The 12118-nt window shown below is 46.5% G+C and overlaps 6 non-coding genes across 6 annotated transcripts; all 6 read left to right on the top strand.

Annotated features, from left to right (window-relative positions):
• Nucleotides 1-235: 235 nt before the first annotated feature.
• Nucleotides 236-426, top strand: LOC130323372 (U2 spliceosomal RNA). The gene has a single exon (XR_008868694.1). It is a non-coding gene; the product is annotated as a U2 spliceosomal RNA (small nuclear RNA).
• Nucleotides 427-2520: 2094 nt separating this feature from the next.
• On the top strand, nt 2521-2711 carry LOC130323371 (U2 spliceosomal RNA). The gene has a single exon (XR_008868693.1). It is a non-coding gene; the product is annotated as a U2 spliceosomal RNA (small nuclear RNA).
• A 2097-nt stretch (nt 2712-4808) lies between these two features.
• Nucleotides 4809-4999, top strand: LOC130323370 (U2 spliceosomal RNA). Its single transcript, XR_008868692.1, has one exon. It is a non-coding gene; the product is annotated as a U2 spliceosomal RNA (small nuclear RNA).
• Nucleotides 5000-7086: 2087 nt separating this feature from the next.
• On the top strand, nt 7087-7277 carry LOC130323369 (U2 spliceosomal RNA). The gene has a single exon (XR_008868691.1). It is a non-coding gene; the product is annotated as a U2 spliceosomal RNA (small nuclear RNA).
• Nucleotides 7278-9342: 2065 nt separating this feature from the next.
• LOC130323368 (U2 spliceosomal RNA) lies at nt 9343-9533 on the top strand. The gene has a single exon (XR_008868690.1). It is a non-coding gene; the product is annotated as a U2 spliceosomal RNA (small nuclear RNA).
• A 2098-nt stretch (nt 9534-11631) lies between these two features.
• Nucleotides 11632-11822, top strand: LOC130323366 (U2 spliceosomal RNA). The gene has a single exon (XR_008868689.1). It is a non-coding gene; the product is annotated as a U2 spliceosomal RNA (small nuclear RNA).
• Nucleotides 11823-12118: the final 296 nt, after the last annotated feature.

Genomic DNA, 12118 nt, shown 5'->3' with positions numbered 1-12118 from the left:
GTTCCTGGCAAATCCGGGTTATGGATTGCATTTAAAAAGGCCCCGTGGGAGTGCAATGGGCCCCTGTCTTGCTGCTTAGCAATAATGGTATGGGTTTAGGTTCTGCTGTGTGTACTGGTGGTTGACTGCCCCCCAGCCCAGAGTGTGCATGGAAAATTGTCTGGCAGCCTCCCTGACAGCAAGCAGTGATAGTGCCCATGAAGGGGACCTTGTTGGGCCCGCCCCTTTCACGGTTATCGCTTCTCGGCCTTTTGGCTAAGATCAAGTGTAGTATCTGTTCTTATCAGTTTAATATCTGATACGTCCCCTATCTGGGGACCATATATTAAATGGATTTTTGAGAACGGGGGCCGATTTCGAAGCTTGCTTCCGTCGCCCTATGCATTGACCCGATATGGCAGTATCTTCGGGTACAGTGCACCACCCCCTTACAGGGTTAAAAAGAAAGATTCCTACTTTCATTGCTACCTGCTTGCTGGCTAGCCAGCTAGCCAGCCCTGTGGGCCTTGCTGCTGCTGCTGCTGCAGCCAAAAAACAAAAGGTGGTGCTGCTGCTGCTTCTGCTTCTGCTTGTGTCTGGCCGCTGTTGGAGCGTCCAGGCACAGGACTTCTGCTGCTGCTGACTAAATGGCCTCCTTAATTGGATCATTTGAGTAGCCAGCACACCTGTGCAGGTAGGGCATGACATGATAGGCAGCTGCCTTGATAGCGGGTGGGTGCTGAATGTTCCTAATTGACAAAATAAGATTAATGCTTATGAAGAAATATAAAATCTCATCCCTTCCCCAATATCGCGCCACACCCCTACCCCTTAATTCCCTGGTTGAACTTGATGGACATATGTCTTTTTTCGACCGTACTAACTATGTAACTATGTAACATAACATGGGGGGGGGGGGGGGGGGGGTCTCCTGGCTGTTCACACAGGTGTGTCATTGCTGTACATTGACCATGCATTGCTTCTGTGGTATTGCAAAGGCAAAGACAAATGCTTCCAGCCATCCATTGCACTAATGGATTGGTCATCAGCTGGCTGTCTATGTCCCGCATCAATATAGACCAAAGTACAGAGGGTTAGGCTATGCTATTGTGCACCTACCTGATGCATCAGAAGGTGCGAGGCCCTTGCTAAATTCTGTGCACAGACTTTGAGATCTATGCTTTAGACTGTATCTAAACCTGCTCCAACATGGACTGACATTCTGGCCTACTTTCAGCCGATGCGACTTGTCTGTCGCTGAACAGTCGCTTTTTATGTATTCAGCACCTATGTATAATGTTGTAAAAATGCTCTAGAAGCTAAAGTCGCAGAAATGTCACACATATTTGGCCTGCAACTTTCTGTGCGACAAATTCAGACAGGAAAAATCAGTATAAATCCTTAGAAAATTATCCCCCAGTGTCTCCATCTGCTGGCGGTATTGAATAAGCATTGCTGCACTGATGGGGTATGCATTAGACGAAAAAAAAGAAGAAAAAGAAGAATAATACGCCCAGAAAAGAGGCGAAAAGGAGAAAAACGTAAAAAAACGTGAAAAAAAAGTAAGAGGAAGAGAAGGGAAAAAAAGGTGGAAATGGGTTTAAAAGTGATTTCGGCGGAGAAATATATATATATATATATATATATATATATATATATATATATATACGCGCACACACACACATATATATAAACGTATTCTCCGTTGAGATATTGCAGCCGCTGCTGTGTCCAGGCCCAGGAGCCTTAGCACTGTGCTGTGATGTCACTCAATACCACTGACATCACTAGGTGTAAACAACATCTCTCCTTTGCTGTGTATGTGACTATGGAGCTGTTTGGTGATGTCGTCTATTATGGCCTTCATAGAAGCAACAGGAGATTGTTGCATCCATCTAGAACCCTCAGAACTACAGTGCTATGATGTCACTCACTTCCACAGGCCTTGCAGAGTGTAAACAACAACAACCCAGCTTTGTTGTGTATGTAACCATAGGGATTTGTGATGTCACCTAGAACCTTCACAGCAGCGACAGCTTTATGAGGAGCATCAGCACTGCTCTGCCTGAGCAGAACCATCACCGCCATAGGTTGTCAAATAACCCGGGTTTAACCCACACAGGTAAGTCCAATGGGGTGCAGGCATGTCCTCTATGCTTACAGCTTCCCGTGGGTGTTGGTTTGATACCGTTTGGGGACAGCCAAGGAGGCATCTGCAGGCAACAAAGGTAGGTGTGTGCTTGTGTGTGTGTTTCCTATGTAGATCCTAAGCCCAGTGTCACATGCAAGTAGGAGGAGTAAGAAGGGTTCCTGGCAAATCCGGGTTATGGATTGCATTTAAAAAGGCCCCGTGGGAGTGCAATGGGCCCCTGTCTTGCTGCTTAGCAATAATGGTATGGGTTTAGGTTCTGCTGTGTGTACTGGTGGTTGACTGCCCCCCAGCCCAGAGTGTGCATGGAAAATTGTCTGGCAGCCTCCCTGACAGCAAGCAGTGATAGTGCCCATGAAGGGGACCTTGTTGGGCCCGCCCCTTTCACGGTTATCGCTTCTCGGCCTTTTGGCTAAGATCAAGTGTAGTATCTGTTCTTATCAGTTTAATATCTGATACGTCCCCTATCTGGGGACCATATATTAAATGGATTTTTGAGAACGGGGGCCGATTTCGAAGCTTGCTTCCGTCGCCCTATGCATTGACCCGATATGGCAGTATCTTCGGGTACAGTGCACCACCCCCTTACAGGGTTAAAAAGAAAGATTCCTACTTTCATTGCTACCTGCTTGCTGGCTAGCCAGCTAGCCAGCCCTGTGGGCCTTGCTGCTGCTGCTGCTGCTGCAGCCAAAAAACAAAAGGTGGTGCTGCTGCTGCTTCTGCTCTGCTTGTGTCTGGCCGCTGTTGGAGCGTCCAGGCACAGGACTTCTGCTGCTGCTGACTAAATGGCCTCCTTAATTGGATCATTTGAGTAGCCAGCACACCTGTGCAGGTAGGGCATGACATGATAGGCAGCTGCCTTGATAGCGGGTGGGTGCTGAATGTTCCTAATTGACAAAATAAGATTAATGCTTATGAAGAAATATAAAATCTCATCCCTTCCCCAATATCGCGCCACACCCCTACCCCTTAATTCCCTGGTTGAACTTGATGGACATATGTCTTTTTTCGACCGTACTAACTATGTAACTATGTAACATAACATGGGGGGGGGGGGGGGGGGGGTCTCCTGGCTGTTCACACAGGTGTGTCATTGCTGTACATTGACCATGCATTGCTTCTGTGGTATTGCAAAGGCAAAGACAAATGCTTCCAGCCATCCATTGCACTAATGGATTGGTCATCAGCTGGCTGTCTATGTCCCGCATCAATATAGACCAAAGTACAGAGGGTTAGGCTATGCTATTGTGCACCTACCTGATGCATCAGAAGGTGCGAGGCCCTTGCTAAATTCTGTGCACAGACTTTGAGATCTATGCTTTAGACTGTATCTAAACCTGCTCCAACATGGACTGACATTCTGGCCTACTTTCAGCCGATGCGACTTGTCTGTCGCTGAACAGTCGCTTTTTATGTATTCAGCACCTATGTATAATGTTGTAAAAATGCTCTAGAAGCTAAAGTCGCAGAAATGTCACACATATTTGGCCTGCAACTTTCTGTGCGACAAATTCAGACAGGAAAAATCAGTATAAATCCTTAGAAAATTATCCCCCAGTGTCTCCATCTGCTGGCGGTATTGAATAAGCATTGCTGCACTGATGGGGTATGCATTAGACGAAAAAAAAGAAGAAAAAGAAGAATAATACGCCCAGAAAAGAGGCGAAAAGGAGAAAAACGTAAAAAAACGTGAAAAAAAAGTAAGAGGAAGAGAAGGGAAAAAAAGGTGGAAATGGGTTTAAAAGTGATTTCGGCGGAGAATATATATATATATATATATATATATATATATATATATATATATATACGCGCACACACACACATATATATAAACGTATTCTCCGTTGAGATATTGCAGCCGCTGCTGTGTCCAGGCCCAGGAGCCTTAGCACTGTGCTGTGATGTCACTCAATACCACTGACATCACTAGGTGTAAACAACATCTCTCCTTTGCTGTGTATGTGACTATGGAGCTGTTTGGTGATGTCGTCTATTATGGCCTTCATAGAAGCAACAGGAGATTGCTGCATCCATCTAGAACCCTCAGAACTACAGTGCTATGATGTCACTCACTTCCACAGGCCTTGCAGAGTGTAAACAACAACAACCCAGCTTTGTTGTGTATGTAACCATAGGGATTTGTGATGTCACCTAGAACCTTCACAGCAGCGACAGCTTTATGAGGAGCATCAGCACTGCTCTGCCTGAGCAGAACCATCACCGCCATAGGTTGTCAAATAACCCGGGTTTAACCCACACAGGTAAGTCCAATGGGGTGCAGGCATGTCCTCTATGCTTACAGCTTCCCGTGGGTGTTGGTTTGATACCGTTTGGGGACAGCCAAGGAGGCATCTGCAGGCAACAAAGGTAGGTGTGTGCTTGTGTGTGTGTTTCCTATGCAGATCCTAAGCCCAGTGTCACATGCAAGTAGGAGGAGTAAGAAGGGTTCCTGGCAAATCCGGGTTATGGATTGCATTTAAAAAGGCCCCGTGGGAGTGCAATGGGCCCCTGTCTTGCTGCTTAGCAATAATGGTATGGGTTTAGGTTCTGCTGTGTGTACTGGTGGTTGACTGCCCCCCAACCCAGAGTGTGCATGGAAAATTGTCTGGCAGCCTCCCTGACAGCAAGCAGTGATAGTGCCCATGAAGGGGACCTTGTTGGGCCCGCCCCTTTCACGGTTATCGCTTCTCGGCCTTTTGGCTAAGATCAAGTGTAGTATCTGTTCTTATCAGTTTAATATCTGATACGTCCCCTATCTGGGGACCATATATTAAATGGATTTTTGAGAACGGGGGCCGATTTCGAAGCTTGCTTCCGTCGCCCTATGCATTGACCCGATATGGCAGTATCTTCGGGTACAGTGCACCACCCCCTTACAGGGTTAAAAAGAAAGATTCCTACTTTCATTGCTACCTGCTTGCTGGCTAGCCAGCTAGCCAGCCCTGTGGGCCTTGCTGCTGCTGCTGCTGCAGCCAAAAAACAAAAGGTGGTGCTGCTGCTGCTTCTGCTTCTGCTTGTGTCTGGCCGCTGTTGGAGCGTCCAGGCACAGGACTTCTGCTGCTGCTGACTAAATGGCCTCCTTAATTGGATCATTTGAGTAGCCAGCACACCTGTGCAGGTAGGGCATGACATGATAGGCAGCTGCCTTGATAGCGGGTGGGTGCTGAATGTTCCTAATTGACAAAATAAGATTAATGCTTATGAAGAAATATAAAATCTCATCCCTTCCCCAATATCGCGCCACACCCCTACCCCTTAATTCCCTGGTTGAACTTGATGGACATATGTCTTTTTTCGACCGTACTAACTATGTAACTATGTAACATAACATGGGGGGGGGGGGGGGGGGGGTCTCCTGGCTGTTCACACAGGTGTGTCATTGCTGTACATTGACCATGCATTGCTTCTGTGGTATTGCAAAGGCAAAGACAAATGCTTCCAGCCATCCATTGCACTAATGGATTGGTCATCAGCTGGCTGTCTATGTCCCGCATCAATATAGACCAAAGTACAGAGGGTTAGGCTATGCTATTGTGCACCTACCTGATGCATCAGAAGGTGCGAGGCCCTTGCTAAATTCTGTGCACAGACTTTGAGATCTATGCTTTAGACTGTATCTAAACCTGCTCCAACATGGACTGACATTCTGGCCTACTTTCAGCCGATGCGACTTGTCTGTCGCTGAACAGTCGCTTTTTATGTATTCAGCACCTATGTATAATGTTGTAAAAATGCTCTAGAAGCTAAAGTCGCAGAAATGTCACACATATTTGGCCTGCAACTTTCTGTGCGACAAATTCAGACAGGAAAAATCAGTATAAATCCTTAGAAAATTATCCCCCAGTGTCTCCATCTGCTGGCGGTATTGAATAAGCATTGCTGCACTGATGGGGTATGCATTAGACGAAAAAAAAGAAGAAAAAGAAGAATAATACGCCCAGGAGAAAAACGTAAAAAAACGTGAAAAAAAAGTAAGAGGAAGAGAAGGGAAAAAAAGGTGGAAATGGGTTTAAAAGTGATTTCGGCGGAGAAATATATATATATATATATATATATATATATATATATATATATATATATATATACGCGCACACACACACATATATATAAACGTATTCTCCGTTGAGATATTGCAGCCGCTGCTGTGTCCAGGCCCAGGAGCCTTAGCACTGTGCTGTGATGTCACTCAATACCACTGACATCACTAGGTGTAAACAACATCTCTCCTTTGCTGTGTATGTGACTATGGAGCTGTTTGGTGATGTCGTCTATTATGGCCTTCATAGAAGCAACAGGAGATTGTTGCATCCATCTAGAACCCTCAGAACTACAGTGCTATGATGTCACTCACTTCCACAGGCCTTGCAGAGTGTAAACAACAACAACCCAGCTTTGTTGTGTATGTAACCATAGGGATTTGTGATGTCACCTAGAACCTTCACAGCAGCGACAGCTTTATGAGGAGCATCAGCACTGCTCTGCCTGAGCAGAACCATCACCGCCATAGGTTGTCAAATAACCCGGGTTTAACCCACACAGGTAAGTCCAATGGGGTGCAGGCATGTCCTCTATGCTTACAGCTTCCCGTGGGTGTTGGTTTGATACCGTTTGGGGACAGCCAAGGAGGCATCTGCAGGCAACAAAGGTAGGTGTGTGCTTGTGTGTGTGTTTCCTATGCAGATCCTAAGCCCAGTGTCACATGCAAGTAGGAGGAGTAAGAAGGGTTCCTGGCAAATACGGGTTATGGATTGCATTTAAAAAGGCCCCGTGGGAGTGCAATGGGCCCCTGTCTTGCTGCTTAGCAATAATGGTATGGGTTTAGGTTCTGCTGTGTGTACTGGTGGTTGACTGCCCCCCAGCCCAGAGTGTGCATGGAAAATTGTCTGGCAGCCTCCCTGACAGCAAGCAGTGATAGTGCCCATGAAGGGGACCTTGTTGGGCCCGCCCCTTTCACGGTTATCGCTTCTCGGCCTTTTGGCTAAGATCAAGTGTAGTATCTGTTCTTATCAGTTTAATATCTGATACGTCCCCTATCTGGGGACCATATATTAAATGGATTTTTGAGAACGGGGGCCGATTTCGAAGCTTGCTTCCGTCGCCCTATGCATTGACCCGATATGGCAGTATCTTCGGGTACAGTGCACCACCCTCTTACAGGGTTAAAAAGAAAGATTCCTACTTTCATTGCTACCTGCTTGCTGGCTAGCCAGCTAGCCAGCCCTGTGGGCCTTGCTGCTGCTGCTGCTGCTTCTGCTTCTGCTTGTGTCTGGCCGCTGTTGGAGCGTCCAGGCACAGGACTTCTGCTGCTGCTGACTAAATGGCCTCCTTAATTGGATCATTTGAGTAGCCAGCACACCTGTGCAGGTAGGGCATGACATGATAGGCAGCTGCCTTGATAGCGGGTGGGTGCTGAATGTTCCTAATTGACAAAATAAGATTAATGCTTATGAAGAAATATAAAATCTCATCCCTTCCCCAATATCGCGCCACACCCCTACCCCTTAATTCCCTGGTTGAACTTGATGGACATATGTCTTTTTTCGACCGTACTAACTATGTAACTATGTAACATAACATGGGGGGGGGGGGGGGGGGGGGGGTCTCCTGGCTGTTCACACAGGTGTGTCATTGCTGTACATTGACCATGCATTGCTTCTGTGGTATTGCAAAGGCAAAGACAAATGCTTCCAGCCATCCATTGCACTAATGGATTGGTCATCAGCTGGCTGTCTATGTCCCGCATCAATATAGACCAAAGTACAGAGGGTTAGGCTATGCTATTGTGCACCTACCTGATGCATCAGAAGGTGCGAGGCCCTTGCTAAATTCTGTGCACAGACTTTGAGATCTATGCTTTAGACTGTATCTAAACCTGCTCCAACATGGACTGACATTCTGGCCTACTTTCAGCCGATGCGACTTGTCTGTCGCTGAACAGTCGCTTTTTATGTATTCAGCACCTATGTATAATGTTGTAAAAATGCTCTAGAAGCTAAAGTCGCAGAAATGTCACACATATTTGGCCTGCAACTTTCTGTGCGACAAATTCAGACAGGAAAAATCAGTATAAATCCTTAGAAAATTATCCCCCAGTGTCTCCATCTGCTGGCGGTATTGAATAAGCATTGCTGCACTGATGGGGTATGCATTAGACGAAAAAAAAGAAGAAAAAGAAGAATAATACGCCCAGAAAAGAGGCGAAAAGGAGAAAAACGTAAAAAAACGTGAAAAAAAAGTAAGAGGAAGAGAAGGGAAAAAAAGGTGGAAATGGGTTTAAAAGTGATTTCGGCGGAGAAATATATATATATATATATATATATATATATATATATATATATATACGCGCACACACACACATATATATAAACGTATTCTCCGTTGAGATATTGCAGCCGCTGCTGTGTCCAGGCCCAGGAGCCTTAGCACTGTGCTGTGATGTCACTCAATACCACTGACATCACTAGGTGTAAACAACATCTCTCCTTTGCTGTGTATGTGACTATGGAGCTGTTTGGTGATGTCGTCTATTATGGCCTTCATAGAAGCAACAGGAGATTGTTGCATCCATCTAGAACCCTCAGAACTACAGTGCTATGATGTCACTCACTTCCACAGGCCTTGCAGAGTGTAAACAACAACAACCCAGCTTTGTTGTGTATGTAACCATAGGGATTTGTGATGTCACCTAGAACCTTCACAGCAGCGACAGCTTTATGAGGAGCATCAGCACTGCTCTGCCTGAGCAGAACCATCACCGCCATAGGTTGTCAAATAACCCGGGTTTAACCCACACAGGTAAGTCCAATGGGGTGCAGGCATGTCCTCTATGCTTACAGCTTCCCGTGGGTGTTGGTTTGATACCGTTTGGGGACAGCCAAGGAGGCATCTGCAGGCAACAAAGGTAGGTGTGTGCTTGTGTGTGTGTTTCCTATGCAGATCCTAAGCCCAGTGTCACATGCAAGTAGGAGGAGTAAGAAGGGTTCCTGGCAAATCCGGGTTATGGATTGCATTTAAAAAGGCCCCGTGGGAGTGCAATGGGCCCCTGTCTTGCTGCTTAGCAATAATGGTATGGGTTTAGGTTCTGCTGTGTGTACTGGTGGTTGACTGCCCCCCAGCCCAGAGTGTGCATGGAAAATTGTCTGGCAGCCTCCCTGACAGCAAGCAGTGATAGTGCCCATGAAGGGGACCTTGTTGGGCCCGCCCCTTTCACGGTTATCGCTTCTCGGCCTTTTGGCTAAGATCAAGTGTAGTATCTGTTCTTATCAGTTTAATATCTGATACGTCCCCTATCTGGGGACCATATATTAAATGGATTTTTGAGAACGGGGGCCGATTTCGAAGCTTGCTTCCGTCGCCCTATGCATTGACCCGATATGGCAGTATCTTCGGGTACAGTGCACCACCCCCTTACAGGGTTAAAAAGAAAGATTCCTACTTTCATTGCTACCTGCTTGCTGGCTAGCCAGCTAGCCAGCCCTGTGGGCCTTGCTGCTGCTGCTGCTGCAGCCAAAAAACAAAAGGTGGTGCTGCTGCTGCTTCTGCTTCTGCTTGTGTCTGGCCGCTGTTGGAGCGTCCAGGCACAGGACTTCTGCTGCTGCTGACTAAATGGCCTCCTTAATTGGATCATTTGAGTAGCCAGCACACCTGTGCAGGTAGGGCATGACATGATAGGCAGCTGCCTTGATAGCGGGTGGGTGCTGAATGTTCCTAATTGACAAAATAAGATTAATGCTTATGAAGAAATATAAAATCTCATCCCTTCCCCAATATCGCGCCACACCCCTACCCCTTAATTCCCTGGTTGAACTTGATGGACATATGTCTTTTTTCGACCGTACTAACTATGTAACTATGTAACATAACATGGGGGGGGGGGGGGGGGGGGTCTCCTGGCTGTTCACACAGGTGTGTCATTGCTGTACATTGACCATGCATTGCTTCTGTGGTATTGCAAAGGCAAAGACAAATGCTTCCAGCCATCCATTGCACTAATGGATTGGTCATCAGCTGGCTGTCTATGTCCCGCATCAATATAGACCAAAGTACAGAGGGTTAGGCTATGCTATTGTGCACCTACCTGATGCATCAGAAGGTGCGAGGCCCTTGCTAAATTCTGTGCACAGACTTTGAGATCTATGCTTTAGACTGTATCTAAACCTGCTCCAACATGGACTGACATTCTGGCCTACTTTCAGCCGATGCGACTTGTCTGTCGCTGAACAGTCGCTTTTTATGTATTCAGCACCTATGTATAATGTTGTAAAAATGCTCTAGAAGCTAAAGTCGCAGAAATGTCACACATATTTGGCCTGCAACTTTCTGTGCGACAAATTCAGACAGGAAAAATCAGTATAAATCCTTAGAAAATTATCCCCCAGTGTCTCCATCTGCTGGCGGTATTGAATAAGCATTGCTGCACTGATGGGGTATGCATTAGACGAAAAAAAAGAAGAAAAAGAAGAATAATACGCCCAGAAAAGAGGCGAAAAGGAGAAAAACGTAAAAAAACGTGAAAAAAAAGTAAGAGGAAGAGAAGGGAAAAAAAGGTGGAAATGGGTTTAAAAGTGATTTCGGCGGAGAAATATATATATATATATATATATATATATATATATATATATATATATATACGCGCACACACACACATATATATAAACGTATTCTCCGTTGAGATATTGCAGCCGCTGCTGTGTCCAGGCCCAGGAGCCTTAGCACTGTGCTGTGATGTCACTCAATACCACTGACATCACTAGGTGTAAACAACATCTCTCCTTTGCTGTGTATGTGACTATGGAGCTGTTTGGTGATGTCGTCTATTATGGCCTTCATAGAAGCAACAGGAGATTGTTGCATCCATCTAGAACCCTCAGAACTACAGTGCTATGATGTCACTCACTTCCACAGGCCTTGCAGAGTGTAAACAACAACAACCCAGCTTTGTTGTGTATGTAACCATAGGGATTTGTGATGTCACCTAGAACCTTCACAGCAGCGACAGCTTTATGAGGAGCATCAGCACTGCTCTGCCTGAGCAGAACCATCACCGCCATAGGTTGTCAAATAACCCGGGTTTAACCCACACAGGTAAGTCCAATGGGGTGCAGGCATGTCCTCTATGCTTACAGCTTCCCGTGGGTGTTGGTTTGATACCGTTTGGGGACAGCCAAGGAGGCATCTGCAGGCAACAAAGGTAGGTGTGTGCTTGTGTGTGTGTTTCCTATGTAGATCCTAAGCCCAGTGTCACATGCAAGTAGGAGGAGTAAGAAGGGTTCCTGGCAAATCCGGGTTATGGATTGCATTTAAAAAGGCCCCGTGGGAGTGCAATGGGCCCCTGTCTTGCTGCTTAGCAATAATGGTATGGGTTTAGGTTCTGCTGTGTGTACTGGTGGTTGACTGCCCCCCAGCCCAGAGTGTGCATGGAAAATTGTCTGGCAGCCTCCCTGACAGCAAGCAGTGATAGTGCCCATGAAGGGGACCTTGTTGGGCCCGCCCCTTTCACGGTTATCGCTTCTCGGCCTTTTGGCTAAGATCAAGTGTAGTATCTGTTCTTATCAGTTTAATATCTGATACGTCCCCTATCTGGGGACCATATATTAAATGGATTTTTGAGAACGGGGGCCGATTTCGAAGCTTGCTTCCGTCGCCCTATGCATTGACCCGATATGGCAGTATCTTCGGGTACAGTGCACCACCCCCTTACAGGGTTAAAAAGAAAGATTCCTACTTTCATTGCTACCTGCTTGCTGGCTAGCCAGCTAGCCAGCCCTGTGGGCCTTGCTGCTGCTGCTGCTGCTGCAGCCAAAAAACAAAAGGTGGTGCTGCTGCTGCTTCTGCTTCTGCTTGTGTCTGGCCGCTGTTGGAGCGTCCAGGCACAGGACTTCTGCTGCTGCTGACTAAATGGCCTCCTTAATTGGATCATTTGAGTAGCCAGCACACCTGTGCAGGTAGGGCATGACATGATAGGCAGCTTCCTTGATAGCGGGTGGGTGC

This window comes from Hyla sarda, unplaced genomic scaffold (genome assembly GCF_029499605.1).
Source record: "Hyla sarda isolate aHylSar1 unplaced genomic scaffold, aHylSar1.hap1 scaffold_2478, whole genome shotgun sequence".
NCBI lineage: Eukaryota > Metazoa > Chordata > Amphibia > Anura > Hylidae > Hyla > Hyla sarda.
This window is presented reverse-complemented; position numbering and strand designations above follow the sequence as displayed.